Source organism: Rhyacophila brunnea, unplaced genomic scaffold (genome assembly GCF_057557595.1).
Source record: "Rhyacophila brunnea isolate RB1 unplaced genomic scaffold, BYU_Rbru_1.0 scaffold_7, whole genome shotgun sequence".
NCBI classification, from domain to species: domain Eukaryota; kingdom Metazoa; phylum Arthropoda; class Insecta; order Trichoptera; family Rhyacophilidae; genus Rhyacophila; species Rhyacophila brunnea.
Genome location: NW_028233339.1, coordinates 37,771,413 through 37,790,947, shown reverse-complemented (window position 1 = coordinate 37,790,947; position 19,535 = coordinate 37,771,413). Strand labels below are relative to the sequence as shown.

The following is a 19,535-nucleotide window of genomic DNA, read 5'->3' as shown; positions in this document are numbered from 1 at the left end:
GTTGATGTCATACAAATTTATGTGAAATATTATGGTTAAATAAATTTCTACGAAAATAGTGCAGCCTTGCCCAGAAACTTCAATTGATTCTCCATATTTTATAATTCATAAGTGAGGCAGCGATGTAAATTGTCCAAATAAACCAGGGCGGTGCTTCCAAATGCCGTGTTTTGACTTTACAATAACGTCCAAATATCAGTATCTAGCACGAGCATATTTTTTTGGCAAATAGGTATCTGTAAATCGATCCTTTTCCGTCATCTTCATGGAATAACTGGGAGGCAAAGAATCAGTATATATGTATAATTAAAGATTTTACCGTATATAGATATAGACAATTCTCTGGACAGGTCATCAATAAAATTCGCAACTGCACGTAGTTATACTTTAATCCTCAATTTGTAATAAATCAGCCTTATACATACTAAAACCACAAAATGATTTTAAAACAAACATAGTTAAGTATAATATAAAAGCTGAGAGAATATAATATGTATTAATTGCCATCCTGAACATACTGATTTCTATCAACAATCAAAATCATAATCTTTTTTATGTTGGACAGAATAAGAAAATACATTTTTAAGTAAATTGGTAAGTATATATTTAGACTTAATGTCTCAAATGTACATAATATATAATATTATAATAAACATTAGCAGTTCTATCAATGAGACGTTTGCCAGTGAATGAATAAGTACAACAATTTAAGCAGTAATCCGTAAAGCATGCCAGCTATAAGTAAGGACTGAAGACCTAGGTATATTATAGGAGGCCTGTATCCAATAGCGAATTGGTGTCAGTTTTTTTTTGACAGTGAGTTGAAATATTCCAACATTTTCCATTAATTTATAATTTCTTAAATTTATGAATGTACTACATTTCAATCATAAAAATAAACTGATCGGTATTAAAATTAAACTGTTATTTTTTTAAACCACAAATTCGTGTTATGTAAACGGATACCTATATCATACATAATTTGAAAACATCCGATGCATATACATACTAGAAAAATCATTTTGTAGAAAAAATAAGTCACCCGAATGTACTTGAACTTGTATATGCTGGATTCGCGCCAGTATGCTTTTCCTTAAGTAATTATTATTATAATATGCAAAAGTAACTCTGATTTGTAAATTTTATAAAGTAAAGTTACTTCCCTACTATATAAATCACCATCACTGTGGAACCGGTGGGCGGTTAGAAAATTTTACTACTAACAGAGATACAAAAGTGGGCAGTAGGTATAACAAAGTTGACTACCCCTGATTTATATGCATGCGTCTGGATGAGAAAATTAATTTAAATTGTTTAATATGATATTCTAAAAATTAAATATTCTAAAAACTTATCAAAATATTCAGCCTCTATGCTAATTAAAAGGCTAATGACCGATGCTTCTTTTTTAATGTACATATTATAATATGTAACATTGTATCAGGTACACCTGATCAAACCGGACAATCGAAGCGGACGAAATAATGCGAGGCAATCAACCGGAACACGCTAATCGCCAGTCTTATAATTAGGTACACGCAACGAGATTTCCGATATGCCTTACAAGAAATTTAATACGGGTCAACCGTATCTAAAATACATCCGATATACGTAATAGTATTATAGGTAAACGACTGCACGCACTAGATTAAGGCAGGTGAATCCACCCTAGGTTAGCATGCTCGTGATGGTATGAATCGTGCGGACACCTTTTTCCATATGCTATCTCTCCGATGGTCCAGCGACTATCGTCTACATGTCCAAATACAATAAAATTCTAACTTAAGGGGGATGTTTCTACTTACCAGAGGCACCTAGCGGAAAGTCGACGTTCTATATCTGATCAATATTTTCTTTTTAAAATTATCAATGGTTTTGTTGACTCGCCAAACATACTCGAAAGGGTGGGTTTCCATTGTCCATCAAGATTACGCGAAACCAAACGTTGTAGCATGTCAGTCGTAGCGATTCTAATTATGCACAAAACTCTTTTATTTGGCGTTCTTGTTTAAATTATAATATTTATATAGTATTTCTCCCCCGTTGATCCTTTTAATAATTCACCTATTTCATTTAAACGCGCTATCTTCAAAAATTTGTATAAATAGATATATATACTTATATATATATATATATATATTTTAATATTACTTTTTTTGTATATTATTTCATTATTCATTATTCTTCCTCATTTTTTCTCATGTAATTTTCTTATGTAATTTCTTAGGCTTAACTATATTATAATGTATACATGGAAACTTTGCTGGTTGCAATAACTTTTCATTATTATATTTTAAATTTTTGTAATCAATATGTAACTGTTTGTTTCCTTAATAAATAAAATAAAATAAAATTAAATTCGTAGCTTGCAATTTGAGACATTTTTTTGATAATTTATAATTTCAACTGTATTAATTAATAAATATGCATCAGAAAACATTTAAAAAAATTGTTATATATTTACGAACACAGTTGTGTTATTATTACATTATATTATTTTATGGTCATACTTATTATTAAAATTCAGTTTATATAAATAAAAAGGATTACAAGTTATACACATTTATATTTTTATAAAAATCGATGTTTTTAAAACTATGAATTAGTCAAAAATCTGTACGAGGAAAAATTAATAAACTAAAATTTCATGCACTTTAAAATTTAATAATATATTTTGTATCAAGTTTGATAATAATATTGGTGAGTTGCGTAAATGAATCTCAGTTAAAAGTTCCCATACATATTAATAGTAAATTGTTATATTATTTGAGCGAAACTGAATCAAATAAACAATGAAAAGGGAAGTAGGTTTCATTCAATGTTTTTTTTTTTAAATTTAATGTATCATTATTTAAATAAGATTGTCATCGTCATCAGTAAATTCGCCGCAATTCAATTTATAACAAAAGCAGATCTCATTAAAATATTGGATGGTGTAAAAATTCAATCCGGCATTTGATTTTTGTATTTTGTTATACCTCAGTAGAAGTTGTTTATTATTTCACGGTAGGTGAACTTGTGAAAGGGTAAAAATGAGTGATATGAAACATTTCCCAATCGAATATCTGATTTATTTTTATGGCAATATTAATCGCTTCGCACCTCTGATTTAGGCAATCTTTTAGTGCTCTTCCAAACAAAAAAATAATTTCATACTAAGGCAATAATATAAATATTTGCACCAAACGAAACCACAACCATCGCAATTCGGGCACTTTGCATTAATAATGCATCTAGCCGGTGTTAATAACTAAATATGTTTCAGAAGTTTATATAGGTAGATATTAATATAATATTGTCGAACAAGAACTTCTTGTCCACGTGTTAAAACCGTGAACTAACAATCCCCTCCAGTGCAGCTAATCGCACTTTTTCAAATGAGGAACGCACTCAAATTAATCATTTCATATTACGCTCCCGTGATGTACGGATCTATCAATTGATGTAATTTGAAGCTTTTTATTATAAAAATATGTATAAAACGATCAACAGTGATGTTAGAATTATTATTAGTATACTTTTGGTTTACTAATATAATATTATATATATAGGTATCTATATAATAGAAATAATATCATATATTAAAGAGTCGCATCTAAAAGGAAAACCAATACATTATTTAAACATGCCTCTATCACACGTTGCCTCCATGACAGTTAACGTCACTATATGCGACTACAGCAACTTCCTGTTATCGCCAATTTCTTGTTGTCGGATATTATGTAACTGTTTGCAATAGTTCAACTTTATAAAAATATTTAAAAATTTCGAAATTTTATATTTAGGTATACATTATTTAGAGTTTATTCTATTTAATATACCTACCTATCTCCTATTTTATATTATATCCATTATATGTTTATACCAGTTTCTATACGAGTCTCTGGAATGTATACACCGTTCTTATATTATAATCAAATGTATTTTACCTTCAATAGATATTATTTTATCATATCGCTTAATACTAATGATTTTTACATATTTAGTATTGTACGTACGTCAGTACATTTTCTTGTTTTTTTTCTATAAGTAAGTAGGTACTATACATATGCGGTAGTTTTGGATAGCCTGCGGGGAAGTGAAGAAACTGTCCGAGGACAGCATTCATTTTGCCTTGAGAGTAGCAGAGGATCAAAAGGGGTGGAAAGTCTTGGTCGCTCAAAAGATAACCGATTTTTAAGGTAGTCACGATCCTTAGTTACGAGGGAACCAAGAAAAGACATATTTACATTTTATAAAACATAGTTCTTATTAATCTTCCCACCTAGATGATTATAGAACAAGTTTAAAACGAGAGTGATTTTATACTGACGGACATTTTTAATTGGTGACAAATACAATAGTTAAGTGATTGATTTGATTTCCATCAAGTATTAAGAGCGAAACATTTATAATGTAAATAAAAATACATTTGAAGCTACCAAACAATAATTCACTATGCAAAGTTGGCATGCCAGATCGTTCACTATCCGAGCATTGTTCGGCTCACCATTGCGTTTCGTCAGAGTCTTTTTCGCAGTTGAATGAATCATTTCACGCAAGGGTGGCAGAGAGGGGCTAAACAACCATTATTATTGTTGGCTGCAGAGGCCAGCAGTTTGAAGAAGGGAGGCGAATGCGGCTTTGTTGATTTGACAAGGGTCAGCGAGTAGCGCAACAATGGATAACACCTACAAAAAGGTTCGATTACCAAACACGGCAAGGTAGATTGTTCAGCGATGGATAGCCATGATAGATCCTGGGATTTTTGTCTAAATACCTTCGCCGTATTTTGCTTTTATATTGTTATCTCTTACGCAGTCTTACTCAAGTTAATTTATTTATACGCAATATGAGATATTAGTGATTACAGAGGTGTAGCAAGGTGTTTTATCGCTACCTATATTAACTTTACGCGTGTTCGGATACCATTTACAGATCTAAATAATACGAATTATGCGCATCAAAAGGATTAAAGAATGCTATAACGTTAAAGCCTCATAATCACTAGATGACAATCTGTCCCTCAACACGATATTATGCAACATAGAGTCTACGTGACGCTGCAACGTTACGCACTGTCCCTCAACGTTGCATGCAACATGGTGCGTCATTTCTACGTGACGTTAAAAATGTACGGATTCACAAAACGGTAACCGGACAAAACAGAACATGATATAACAGAACATGGATAAGCAGAACATGAAGAAACAGAACGGTGACAACACAGAACAGTGACAAAACAGCCAGGGGAAAAATAAAACATTAATTTATGTAGTATCTATTTATTAATTAAATTCTTATAAAACTTAAGTTTATTAACGAAATATACCTATATAATATTTAAAATATGTTATAATCACTGCATGTTGGCCATTCGGCGTAAAAACCTCAATTTATCAGCTTGATTTGATAATCATGCACAACTCCACATTATTATTAAACTCATTATTTCGTTGTACCTAGTCACCCAAGCATTATTTGATTGTATTATTGATTAATTTAATATAAAGTCCCTTTGAGACGGACGAAACTGGTCCAATTTTATTATATAAAAAATTGGAATAAGTACAAAAAAATTGCGTTTTATTAAATTAATCAGAATCAATGCAGTTCCACTATTTATTGACAGTTAACATAATAAAAGAAATTATTATATTGATTAAGACTAAATATACCCAGTTTTCCTGGAACATCGAGTTGAGTCCCGTTTATTTAAGGCTTTCCAGTGATTAGGAATGCAGAAATTAATTAATTTGATCTTTTACGGCGTATTGAAAACGTATGTTATTAAAAATCTATGCAACATATAGAGATACGACAATTTCAATATTAAATGTTATATTTTTCCTGAGAGGTCATAGTTCTATTTAACGCTGTTCTGTTTTGTCACTGTTCTGTTTCTTCGTGTTTTGTTTATTCATGGACCCCCAAAACATGTTCTTTTCCACTTAGGCATTCTAATAAGGATAATATAAGTTTTTCTCACTGAACGTAAGTCGTCGAAGTCGGTCTCATAAAGTTAGGCGCGTATCTTAGGGACTTACGCACCTAAGTATGATTCTGCATCGCGCCCTAAGAACCTGAACTAGGTACGCGTTAACAAATGTATGTGTTCGATGTGTTACCTTAATTTTTTGGTAAAATTAAACTATAATATAATAATATAAAATTCATAAAAATAGTACAAATAATATTATAATGGTAATTCGTAAATAATTGTCTTTCCAATGCCATTTATCGGATTTCACTAAAATTTCAACTTGTGTGACAGAATTTTACCATCGAGAATTAATTAATGAACCGAAACGGTGTGGCACCAGTGAATATTGTGTTTCCACATCGAAACTGACGCAGGCAATTTAAATTCATTATGATTGAAAAACATCCATTTCCATTTGCATTCTATTCAGTAGGTATAAGACAATTCCGACCATGTCCGATCCTAATAGGATCATATGGGCCTCCACAGAATAGAGGTTTGTATTAACAGATTTTGTTTTTTACGAGAAATGGATGTCAGCCACTTGCTCAACCTATTAGGTCCATACCCTGACTCACGCACAGATTGAAAAACAATATGTGTATTTGCCAGACCCAGGATTCGAACCTGGAACCCACGGCGTGATAGTCCAACGCTTATGCCGCGCGGCCACCGTGGGTTACACAACCAATATACGGTGTAACGTAACCTATCTGATGTGTTTAACATAAAAATAATTAACCAAATCGACACTTGGAACCAAATTAATAAATGTGAGTGATAAAGAAGACGGGAGATATAATCTAAAATCAGTAGCATTAGAGCCTAAATAATTTCGAACAATTTTGTATGAGAACGTCTATATTTCAATGTGGAATTTCCAATAATAGATACATTATAGTTAATTGGCCATGTATCTATGTTTTCCGTATTAAACTATTTTTTTTTTATTTTTCCTTTCTAAACAGATATAAAATATATTAAATTCATTTGACTGAGCTTGGAAGAATCATAGACGTATCAATCAGTAAATCTTGAATCAATACTCCAACACACGTATTTTGTTTGCCGGACCATTAAGCCACGGATTCATGTAAGTACTAACCTTACGCTATTTGAGGTGTTTTGTTTTAATTTCTATCAATAATGGTTACCATTGTATATAAATGTATGTACTATATTTACGATGATAATTATAACAAACCAAATATTAATAACATAATAACTAACGTAGCTAACCACTAACGAGTATTATTAATTTTTTACAGGTTTGCTGTTATATATAAAATCTCTACAGGAGAAGTATTCTAATTATTTCAATGTTTTCCAGTTTTTAGACTTTTAATAGTATACCTGTCATTAATTCAGCCACTTGATATCGTTAAAATTTCAATAATATATTAGCGGCATACGCCTGCTTCCATAAATATATAAAAATTATGGGTTTCTATTTTTATGTTTCCTATATATTATTTTATTTATTTGTCATTTTAACGAGGCGTGAAATTGTAAAGGCGCAGTAACACTATACACTTTTTTGTAGAAAAACGGGGCATCGTAAACCACGAGTAAATAAATATTCCACCTACTGTGTGATTTAATTCGATTATATGGTAGAATGGTTCCAACTTGTGACGTGTCATGCATCGCAACGGGAACTTAATATTTGATCAACCGAAAAAAGACAATTTTTATCTCTTCGATGCACTCAGCTGTTTTTTAGTATTCCGCTGTCGATAGTTTTTAAATGAACTAATCTCAAAACAAGACATTGCATCTTACTGAGCTTCAAAGGTCTCGGCTTTTGAGCTTTGACAATCGATGTCTCCGCCGAATCTTGGGGTACGTTGGTACGACCGCGTTACAAACACTCGAGTTTGTGAGCAGACACAGTAGCCTTCGATGACTAAGGTAATCGAAGAGACGCTTTACGTGGCTGGGACTTGGGTGCCGTCAGAGAGTGCGATACTTCGTACCGTTGCCGTGGCCGGCCCTCCCTCACCCTGCAGCGGTACTACAAAAGCGATCTACGCGCTGCATGGCGGGAGGCGCAAGAGTTGGCGATGGACCAAGGGAAGTGGCGCCATCTTGTGTTTGCCTTATCCTCCAATGCTGGATCGTGACAGGGTGAAAAAAGAAGAATCTCAAACATTATAGACTATGTCTCATTTGCGGTCGATAGTCTTTCATCTGGTCTTTGCATTCACATGAGCATGGTCTGCGTTCATGCAGTTACTTGATTCATATCACTTATAGTCTGCAGCAGGAGTGAGAGAAATAAAAGATCCAGCGCTTTAAACTGAAGCTTTATTTCCCTTACAAAGAAGGAGAGCGTAGTAGATGACTGCCAGTTTTGATACTGAATATTAGATCACAGCCTATTTGAAATTGGACATGGTTGCTATAAGTATATAAATTGCACATAAAAACTATTTCAAACAATAGCCGTTATAAAGTTATTATATTACATACTTCAACTAAAATAAAATGAACGCTTGGCATAGTTTCCGAGTAAAACCTACTGACAAATTGATGATACAGCGATCACATAGTATCAATTTTCTTTACATTTCGTGTCACTTTGAAGGCGTAATATGAGTGTCTTTGATGTAAGCATAATATATTTATAACTGTTCCTGTGAAACCACTGTGAGTAACTCTTTAGTGATACACTTTTTTGTATTAGGAATAGTTCTTACTATTTTTTAAGAGGGAAAAATAATCAAAATAAATACATTTAAGAGTGATATTCACAAAAAGGTTGGCTTATACATTGTTATCATCATCAGCCGGGGTCAATCCACTGCTGTATGAAGGTCTCCCTAAGCTTCTTCCAACTCTCTCGGTCCTGTGTCATTCGCTGCCACGTATTTTCGCCGAATTTTACCAGTTCGTCAATCCAGCGGCTTTTAGGGCGACCCTGTGGCCGTTTTGTGCCCCTTGGGTACCACTGGATGACGGCATTTGTCCAGCGGCCGTCCTTAAGTGCAAAACAGTGTGCTTAAGTGCAGTAACAGAGCAAAGTGCCCCGCCCATCTCCATTTTAGCTGTTTATATTAATTATTCACTATTTATGTAACCACATTTAGAACTCAGATTTCTAGACGATTATCATGATTATCAAATACAAAAACCAAAGAATATTTAATGACAATAGTCACTTATCGATATTTTTTAAATATAATATCTTTTAATATTAATATTATCGACCGAATGCACTTGATGGAATTTGCATTTAAATTCTAATGGATTTAAGTTTTGTACTATTACATTTGAGTCATTTAGTGTTAGTGCCTAGTGTTTAGGTTTAGTGCCTGAAGATGCCGAAAGGCGAAACCCGGGTGGCAAAAAACGACTCAAATGGATAGTACAAAACTTAAATCCATTAGAATGTAATATCTTTTATTTTGATGTGCAATAAAAGACGTATTACATCAATTAAACGATCTCAAAATGCATTCGTATGTAATAAAACGTCAATAATTGTCAAACATACAAAGAAATAATTATTGTCTCAATCATCTTTCAATGTACCAACATACTGAATACATATTATTATTTTTTTTATATTGCCACCGATTCAACCCCTAATTATATTGGTATGCACAATTTGATTATAGTCCAAACTTTTTTAAAATAAAATATGGTATTTTTTTAATCTGAAAACAGTGATAATTATTTTTATAGTTTGAAAAGTGTGTCGTAACGTGAAAAGGTTTGAAATCACTGCTCTACAACCTAAAAACGACTGATAGTCAATGCTATGTATGGAATAAATTTGAGGGTGGGCTTATTGATTAATTTAATAAAACGCAAAAATTTTAGTACTTATTCCTCTTTAATTATTTAATAAATTTGGACCATTTCAAAATAGGTCATTGATTCATGCAACACTATTTTTTTTTTCAAAAATATAAAATAATACAATTTAAAAGAATCTTGAAATTCGACGAATGTGCTTGTTCCCCCCGGCTATCGATATATTATACCAGTAGATACTTATTATAATTATTATGAAAGTGAATGTTTGCGGTGTTTAGTTGGCTTTAATGTTCACGATTGATATAAACACCACTATTATCATATTGCCATGATGAGGATACAGCTTGTCAGTCACGGCATGTCATAACTATGAGAAGAAGAAAAAACAGCTGTTTTGCTATAACACTACACCCAGTGGCGTGGTTGACGGATGCAGGAGACAGGGTTCGTATCCGCCGGACCGGTTTAAAGAAAAAACTGTGCGCAATCGATTCTATGAATAGCAGGATGGACGGTCAATAACCGATTTAGAATTAAATCAAAGGATACGTAGTTTTTGTTTTTGTATATTATTTCAAAGACCACCGACAAAATTATACAATACAATAATATTGTAAATTTAATATTACATATTAATATGTTCAGTAATTGAGATTTCATTTATTTATCATAATTCCAGTGAACAGAATAACAATAATTATTAATATTCCTTTGACTATGCCCGATCCTAATAATAATCATATGGGGCCCCACACAGTGGAGGTTTTGTGTTAACAGATTTTTGTTTTTACGACAAATGGATGTTGGCCACTTGCTCAACCTATTAGGTCCGTACTCTAATTCATACACAAATTAAAAAACAATATGTGTCCTTGCAGACACAGGATTCGAACCTAGGACCCACGATCTTCTATAAAAAATATTGTTACAGAGCGGTACTCGAACCTGCAACCAGCTGCAACCATCGGATTCCAGACAATGAGCGTTATACTTAAATAACCTGCACTTCTAATCACGCCCAAAGTAAACTTGTTTTACAATTGAAAAAAAAAATTAACTATACATTATTAAAAAATCTTCCTACAACGTACGAGAGAATTTATTAAACTAAATTTAAATAATAAAAATAAATATAAAATAATATAGTACTTATATTAAGATGAATTTATACAACGAACGCACATTTTGTAACAGTTTTTTTTTTAATTTTTGGTTTAATTTTTAATTAAAGAAAATCTATTTAGTGTCCTTTATTTTGTTAACTGTCAATTCATGGTGGAACTGCATTGTATTGTTGTTTTTATTTAATAAAACGCAATTTTTTTTATAGTACTTATCCACTGAAGCGGACGAAACCGGTCCTAATATATTAATTAAAAGTGGAATAAGTACTATAAAAAAAATTGCGTTTTATTAAATAAAAACAACAATCTATTTAGTGTATTTAAAAATCTACAGTTATGTTATCGTAATTATTCTCAATGTATTATGACTATTTTGATTTACTTAAGAAGCCACAGTATAATGGTTAATACAATTACTGTTTAAATTGAAATGTACAAATAGAGATATGTTTTAATAATATTAATTATTTATAATCAATCTTCCACGTCATAATAACTCTCGTATCATATCCACTCACAACTTACTGTACTGTGATAGGGTGGAAATTAAAAATAAACATTTGCGCTATGTCGTTATGTAGATTGGTATGAAGCATTATGAATCATCCATCAAAAGTAAATACAAGGGTGATCAATGTATACGTACATTTTACTTTGAATTTTATTATAGTATATAGTCCAGAGTTTCCCAACCGCCGGTCCGCGTAACTTCCAGCCGATCCGCAAATAGTGCACATGATATCAAGTGGATAGCCACTTTGGTATCCAGATATAAAATACTAACATTTTTAATTAGACAACCATTAAATTATCGTCCACATTTTGGACTAGGTGAGAGTAGACTTGTTGAGAAACAGAATGAATGTAAATGCAGTGCTTCGTCTTTCTGAAATAACACTGAAGCCATGGTTATCAAAATATATTCTATCAGAGATGCAGCATCACATTTCGTACTATTTTTTGTAAATTAGATTTATCAAATTTGCAGTACTGTCCTTAACAATTTATTTACAATAAACAATAGAATGTTCGTGTTATTTTTTTAAATGGTTTTTTTGCATTAACGTTCCCCGAAATATCTCCAATTTTTACCGGTCCGCAGGTGTAAAAAGGTTGGCGAGGACTAGTACATACCATATAGTATATACTATAGTCTCTAAGCATACCTATTTTGTATTTTATCATTCGCATATTGACGACTAGGGGGCTTTAATTATTGCAAATTTTAAATATTCATTAAGTTGAAATCTGAATTAAAAATCAATTTTTACCAAAAATGCTGAATCTTCTTTCCTTTAAGTTTTTATGATTTTTAGATAAACATCACTAATAATAATTTCAGTTTGACAGCAGTGCCATTTTTTATGTAAATATTAGTATTTTATCATTATTTGTATGAAAATAATTAGTGTTCCTAGTTAAATGATCCTTATGATTTGTTTGTATAAGTTTGTCAAACAATTACTATTTCTATATGTTTTAAAAGCATTATTAAACAAATTAAAATTTAAAAAATGCAATTAGCCAGAAATGCGAGATAGCCTAGTAATTTTGACATAGCCTAGTAAAATCATGATATTTATTACATTAAATAAATTGATTAAAATATCAACTGCCATACAATGAGAAAGATATATAATTAGAAATTAGTAAAGATCAACAAAAAAAAAGTATAGGGTAGGTAGGTATCATTGGGAACTATCTCTCCGATCTTTATGTAGAAAGCATTAAAATGCCTTATCTTTTCTCATCTTAAAAAACGACGCAATTTATAAAAAACCACAAATACCATATTAAATGTAATATGTAATGCCTTAAAGAGGTATTCATGTAAACGTAGTTGGTTGAAAGTAGGAATAAAGCCATATTTTGGTATATCAGATGTCAGTGATTCAAAGATTTTTTTTAGATATTCATATTCATATTTAAAGATATTCTGTGAATACATGCAATTTGCCTGTAAAATATTATTGTGAGATAACAGTTATTATAATATTATATACTTAGTAAAATATATTCGATAAACTTTTATAAATTCGTATTTGCAATGGAGTAAGTCGCAAGGTTCATTTTTCCTAATTTTAAAAATATTATTATAATAGTAGGTACTAAGTATATATAATAATAATTTATATACATTGTTATGTTTTTGTAAATAATTAATTATTCCAAGTCGGTTATTAATGCGTACGGTAGTAAAGATCATTCATTAGATAGGGCTTATAGACAAACAAAGCAGATTCATCATCATCAGAACGGGTAAAATGTAACTGTTCGAAGACAGTGAGAAACAGATGTCAAAATCCACCCAACAATGGTAGAGGAGCATTGAATATTATAATATACTACGTATTGTTTTCTACAAAAAAACGACAGCTTTGAGAATTCCACGGCGTCTCTCCCACACAACATGTCGCTCGTAAGCTCCTATGATTGATGGCATGGAAATATTCGACTGTCTACGGAGAGCTTTTTCTATCAAGATATGAATGGACTTATTTATTTGTTTTTGGAAACAATGCCATATTATAGCTTTTTGGTCGTTTTTCTGTTTCTTGTTTTGAAAAACATTCTGCATAGATGCAACGATTTTTTAAAAATGTATACTTCTGAGCTTTATTTTTCATACTTACGCCCCAATAAAAACGTTAAAAAATAAATAAACACTTGAATGAAGTACTTACTCAATTAATCTAAAGTAATAAAAATCGCTCACGGAGACCTTGCACAGTGACCTATTTATTCAAAATCGTAGTAAAAATAGATCAACACATTTACGCTAAATTGAATTTCAACGTATTTTTTAGAAGAAATGAAAATATAAATATTTTCATTACCTGTAAAATGGAATTCTACCAAGTAAATGCTAACTCAATTAATATTTTTTAGAATACTTAATTAAATACAGTTTTGTAAGAAATTCATACATTTTTTTTTGAATTTCATACTTGTGTCATAATTGTCATATAACCTAATAGAAAGATTAGCTACTAACCATTTGTCGTGTTGTTTTTATCAAATTATGTAGTCTTTCGAGCCAGTCACTATTAGACAATTATGAATTCGTTTAGTCCCATGTCAACACTTCCACATGCATAAACATGTAACTGGTTAAGGCTATACTTCAGCTGAGGCATGATCTAAAAAGATCGTGACTAGGCGTGACAAAGATTGTGCAAATGACGCGAGCCGAACGAAATATAATTTGTCATAAAAATTCAACATGCGTCCTTTTAATGTTATGTTTATTATTATATTCGTAATAATAATAATAGTATATTCATTGACATGTTTTCTTTTTCATGTACATGCGGAACGTTTTTTAGTCATCTTTACACGATTTAAGAATATATTCCTCCGACGCTATCACAAAACAAGTTGACGTGCTCACACCTCACTTTCAGTCTCCGATTGGCGACGACTGCGAAATTTCGTTCCACATACTGTTGAAAATTATTTTCCGTTTCACTTATGTACGCTCTTAAGATAATCAACACACTCTTATAATTATTCAAGAATGTGTTATGTATAATATTATTATTCGTTATAAAACCTCTACATTATGATATTTTACAATGTATTAAGATTATTAAATTATTGGTGAGTTTCAAGTCGTATATTCCCTTTTTTATATAATCCTGAACAGTTATTATATTATTTTAATAAAATATTCACGATTAAAATAATAAAATATATTATAATATTCATTTAAAAGTTAACTCACATAATTATTATAAACATGAAGTCTTAATAATTTTACAATTTATGATAATTACTATTCATTAAGGTACCGTTATCAAGGGACGCAAATTATCATTTAAGTACCCAAAACTTTTCGCAATTATTTATTTGTATAATGTACTCGGAAGATGTAAAAACAAAGCCCCAAATAGTCGTTACTTACAATAACTTTTAGAATTCAAGAATTGTACACTTTTAACAGGTACTTTGGTGATTCATAAATATCATGTCCCACTTCCCATTACAACTGGAAAAGCTAACAAACCGCTAACTTTACTTTGTTGTAAGCCAAGAGAATCAAAATATTAGGTATACATACCTTTAGGACAGGGGAGGGCAAACTGTGGCCCGCCGGGTATTTTTTCGCGGCCCGCCATCGATAATTGTACTTGTGATAACGAATAACTTTTTTATAATTTTTTAAAAAATATTGATAATAGATCATAATTTGAAGAATTTGTTGTTTCGTAAATGTATTATCTCAGTACGTATTCCTTGCGTCTCGTCTCACACTATGTAGCCACGATTTTCTACGTTGAACATCGATTTCAATAGATATTGATAGTGTACCGACAGAGCTACAACTTGAGATTATTAATCTGCAGTGTGACACTGATTTAAGAGAATTGCATCGTCGTGAAGAAATCTCCAAATTTTACAATGCCCTTAATTCAGACAAATTCGACCAACTTAAAGAGTAGGTATGCAAGAAAAATGTTCGTTATTTTTGGATCAACCTATATATGTGGACAAACATTTTCGATCATGAACCTCAATAAAAAATCTTTACGATCAAATATCTCCGATGCCCATTTACTAGCAGTTTTGAGAATATCAACTACAAAATTCACCTAAATTTAAAAAAATGTTCAAAAATGTACAACAGTTTCATTTTTCTCATTATTTTTTTTGTATTCTCTATTTTTCGTGATAATAAATAGTGTATATCTAAAAATGGTATTTTACTTGCGGCCCGCCGCTCATTTTGAATTCTTGAATTTGGCCCTCCATCCAAAAAGTTTGCCCGCCCCTGCTTTAGGACCTACAATTCTTTGTTATCATACTATTTCATTTACATAAAATCATTAATAACGTTTCTTCCAGAAGAATAATCAAAGGCGTGGCAAACTTGAGTATTTCATAGTGATTTATTAACCACAAAAGTGTACTTTTTCTTATGATTTATTTTTATAGCTGATGTCATAATAATAATAATTATAAAATTTTGTGTTACATAATATTACAATTAATAATAAAAAAAAATAAAAATAGAATGAATTAAATTTATGTGTATATTTTATAACTTCCTTTCAATTAAACTGAATATACAAAAGGAAATATAAATCTTTTTTAACGATTGTTTTCACGCTAAAAAATCTGGTTAATATGCTTAATCATAATAATAATAATATATTGCATGTATTTAAAAATTCATTATTGTATTTTATAATAACAACATTAGTACTTCAATTCTACGTAAAAATGAAACTAGTCATAATATAACAAAACATAATATTAAAAATATTCTTCTTAGAATGGGGCCATACTTAAATATACGGTAAACTGAGCTTTCTTCCTGATAGTTGCTTACTCCGCGAAAAATAATATCTGTATTTGTTAATAAATCTTTAACAGAAATAAATACTTTTTTGATTGTAAAATCTATTGAGATCTACTAGATACGTCCAGCAATTAATAAGTTAACTTTGACCCATTTATGAATATTGTCGGACATTCATTGAACTTCTATGGATCAACATTAAATTTGGTGTCGAAGTGATCTATTGGTATTTTATTTTTTTCGCTAGAGACCGACACAGTTTACAAGTGGATGAAACTAAGCAATAATTATTGTACAATTATAGGTATTATTACAAATGATTTATTCACAAAAATGGTCGACTGAACTATCTATCTATTTTATGATACTGATTACTATTTTTATGTCTCAATATCTGCTAAATGCAGTTTAAACTTCATTATATTTTGTCATTAAGATAATTATTATTCTTCATCTTGGTCATCCTCTCATAGCTGAGGATCATGGCCACCTTTGAGTTTTGTCATCTTTTGAGAGACGAATTCTTTCCACCCCTCTCGATCCTCTGCTTTTCTCAGGGTAGAGTGAATGATGTTACTGGTCAGCTCCTTCACTTAGTCGCTCTGACGGCCTTCCGCTGCTTCGCCTTTCCTGGAGGCCACCCAAAACCACCAGTCTCTCCAGGTTGTCCGGTCCGCACCGAACAATATGTCCAACTGCAGAATGCGTCTCAGATATATTGTTGAGCAGATAGTTGTTTTAGCTTTGTTATGTGTAAATATATATATATCTCATTAAATTCATTTATTTCTACTCCGTGCCTTTCTGTCCCATGACACATTTTACTATATTACGTATTTTAGTAAACTCAGCCAAAGCTTATTTGAGAGCGTGGCGATCTCAGTCTTGGGCATCTGCTCCTGAAACATTCCCAGGCATAAAAAACTGCTGATGCTTCACATCCAAATGCAGGGCCTCGTGATACGCTCGATTAAGACAGAGTGTAGTGCGGGCAGGTTGGTTCAGAGATGTCTTTGTTTATGTTGTTGAGCATCGTTTATTTATTATTAAATAATATATAAAAACTATTTTTTTTCTACTGGACACCCTAAAATTCTTAGTATAACGGAATAAGCATAGTTTACCCTACTTACCGTGGTACACATAATTATATAGAATAAGCATTCTGTTGCCAATATAATGTAAACAAAAATTATTTGAAATGACTAGGTACGTGTATAAGTAATCTTCGTAATAAAACGGTCATCCAACATTTTACTTAGCTAAGTAGATATGCTGTAATTCCTTGTATAGTTTACCGTGTCATTACGAATTCGCACATAAAACAGTATTATCTCACAAGTTTAATAGTGCGCAACATAAAGAAGTAATATTTTGCCTCAGCGCACCTTAATATCAGGTGCTTTGTGATACTCGTGCATTTCAAAAGCGCATTAACTCAACAGCAGATGTGGTGTTAAAAGTGAGATATTTTAAAACAACGGGTTGAGTACTGTAATACTTCCACATCGTACTGGGAATCTAAACGCGATAGGATCGTTAATGCTATCAAGGATATAATCTACATAATAATATTACCTCCCCCGGGCGTATGATCATCATTTTAATGGCATTAGGGGTTAAACTTTAAAATTCCAACGGTAAGTTTAACTAGATAGGTACTTACCGTATAATATTAAATACTTATGCACTATATAAGTATATAAAATAAAATATTATATTATAATATGGTAGGTATGGAGTATGAACTAAAGAATTTTGACAATAAATAGAAGAGTATTATACGCTATTATTTATGCAATGACTAGGGATTGCTATCCGGTATTTAAAACCGGTATTCAATTATTTATCGATACAGAAATATCGGTTTCGTAAAACCAAAAAACCGGTATTTTTGAAATTAAGAAATATTTTTCGAAAATGAATTTAATTGTATTTTTTGACTAAGTTTATTTTATATTAAATTTAGTGCATAAATTTTATTCTGCCAAAACGCAAATATATTTACTGAAGCGAACTAAAGTTAAATAAAAATAAAACAAAATCCCTAAAATAAACTTATAGAATTGTCGCGATGAATTAACATATTTCGAAAAAGATAACATTCTTGACAAATATTTCCAATTATTCTATAACTAAGCATTGAATTTGAGAGAGATTTTCCCGCACTAGACTTAATAGTATTAATTATATAATATTTGTAAAAATCAGCAATTTTTCAATATTATGATCTATACATATTTATGATGTTCAACATAATAAAGGTAGGTACTTAGGGTTGCTATAAAATGATATTTTAAATAGATTTTAACAGTTTTATTTATTGACATGTACCTACCTACTTATTTTTTATAACGCTATTTGTTGTCAGTGTGTATTTATTTACCATTGGTAAGTGCGCTTAGTGCATGAAGATGCGGAAAAGCTACGAGTAAATCCGGGTCGCAAAAAAACGACTCTAATGGAATAGTACTAAACTTAAAAATATAAGAACATTTTAATGTTCATTGCGATTACTTACTCAAGTGATTTTTCAGCTAAATAATAAGTGTAGTTATTATCGGCAGCTTATCTACTTATCGTGTATTTTAATAGGCCCTGAAAATTGGCAAATAAATATCATAGCAGTCATGTGAAATTATCTGCATATGAAACTGCAATGCGAAATCATTAAAAAATGTATGGTTCTTGTCGGTTTAAGGGAAGCCATCTGCAAACAAATTTTGAAAATAGCCGATATGCTGGATTATTTGTTAGGTTAGATTAGATTTTCATTCTTGAATTCATGAATCGGCCAAAATCGGCAGTGAAAATTAGCGCCGTTTCCGCCTGACTTCCCGTAAACCGACTTGTACCAAAATACATTTAGGTTCCATCTCTACAGAAGGAAGTTTTTTTAACATCTTTGATACGGACCTAATTCACATTTTATAATCATGGGGATTAATAAAAGGGGATAAGTATATTAATCTATATAATAAATTATCTTCACTTTTAGTATTTGACCCAACCAATCATTATCATCATGACATCATCATATGTGGCTCCAAACCCCAAGGTTCATTAGTGGGAACACAAAAAAAATGGAGATTATTTTTTTTAATCTTACATAAATGTTTGTAAACTGTTTTTATACGTACAATGTTAATTTGTATTATGTACAGTAATACTATGTTTTGAACAAATTTAATATCGTATCTTTGGCGTAAGAATAAATGAATATCCTACAAGAGAAAACATTTTTGATCATGCTAACATAAAATAAAAATGTCCGATGAAAAGTAAAAATGTAAACAATTTTTCATGATATAATATTACGAAGGAGGCGTCTCATCGCAAAAGTAAGACGGATTGTAGGCTTACAGAAAAAGTAACAAAAATAAAT

General features: G+C 31.1%; 1 protein-coding gene across 2 annotated transcripts in view; it reads right to left on the bottom strand.

The window, feature by feature from the left end:
* Nucleotides 1-19,535, bottom strand: part of LOC147064824 (uncharacterized) — an 873,679-nt gene that overhangs the window by 716,160 nt on the left and 137,984 nt on the right. The window lies entirely within an intron of this gene.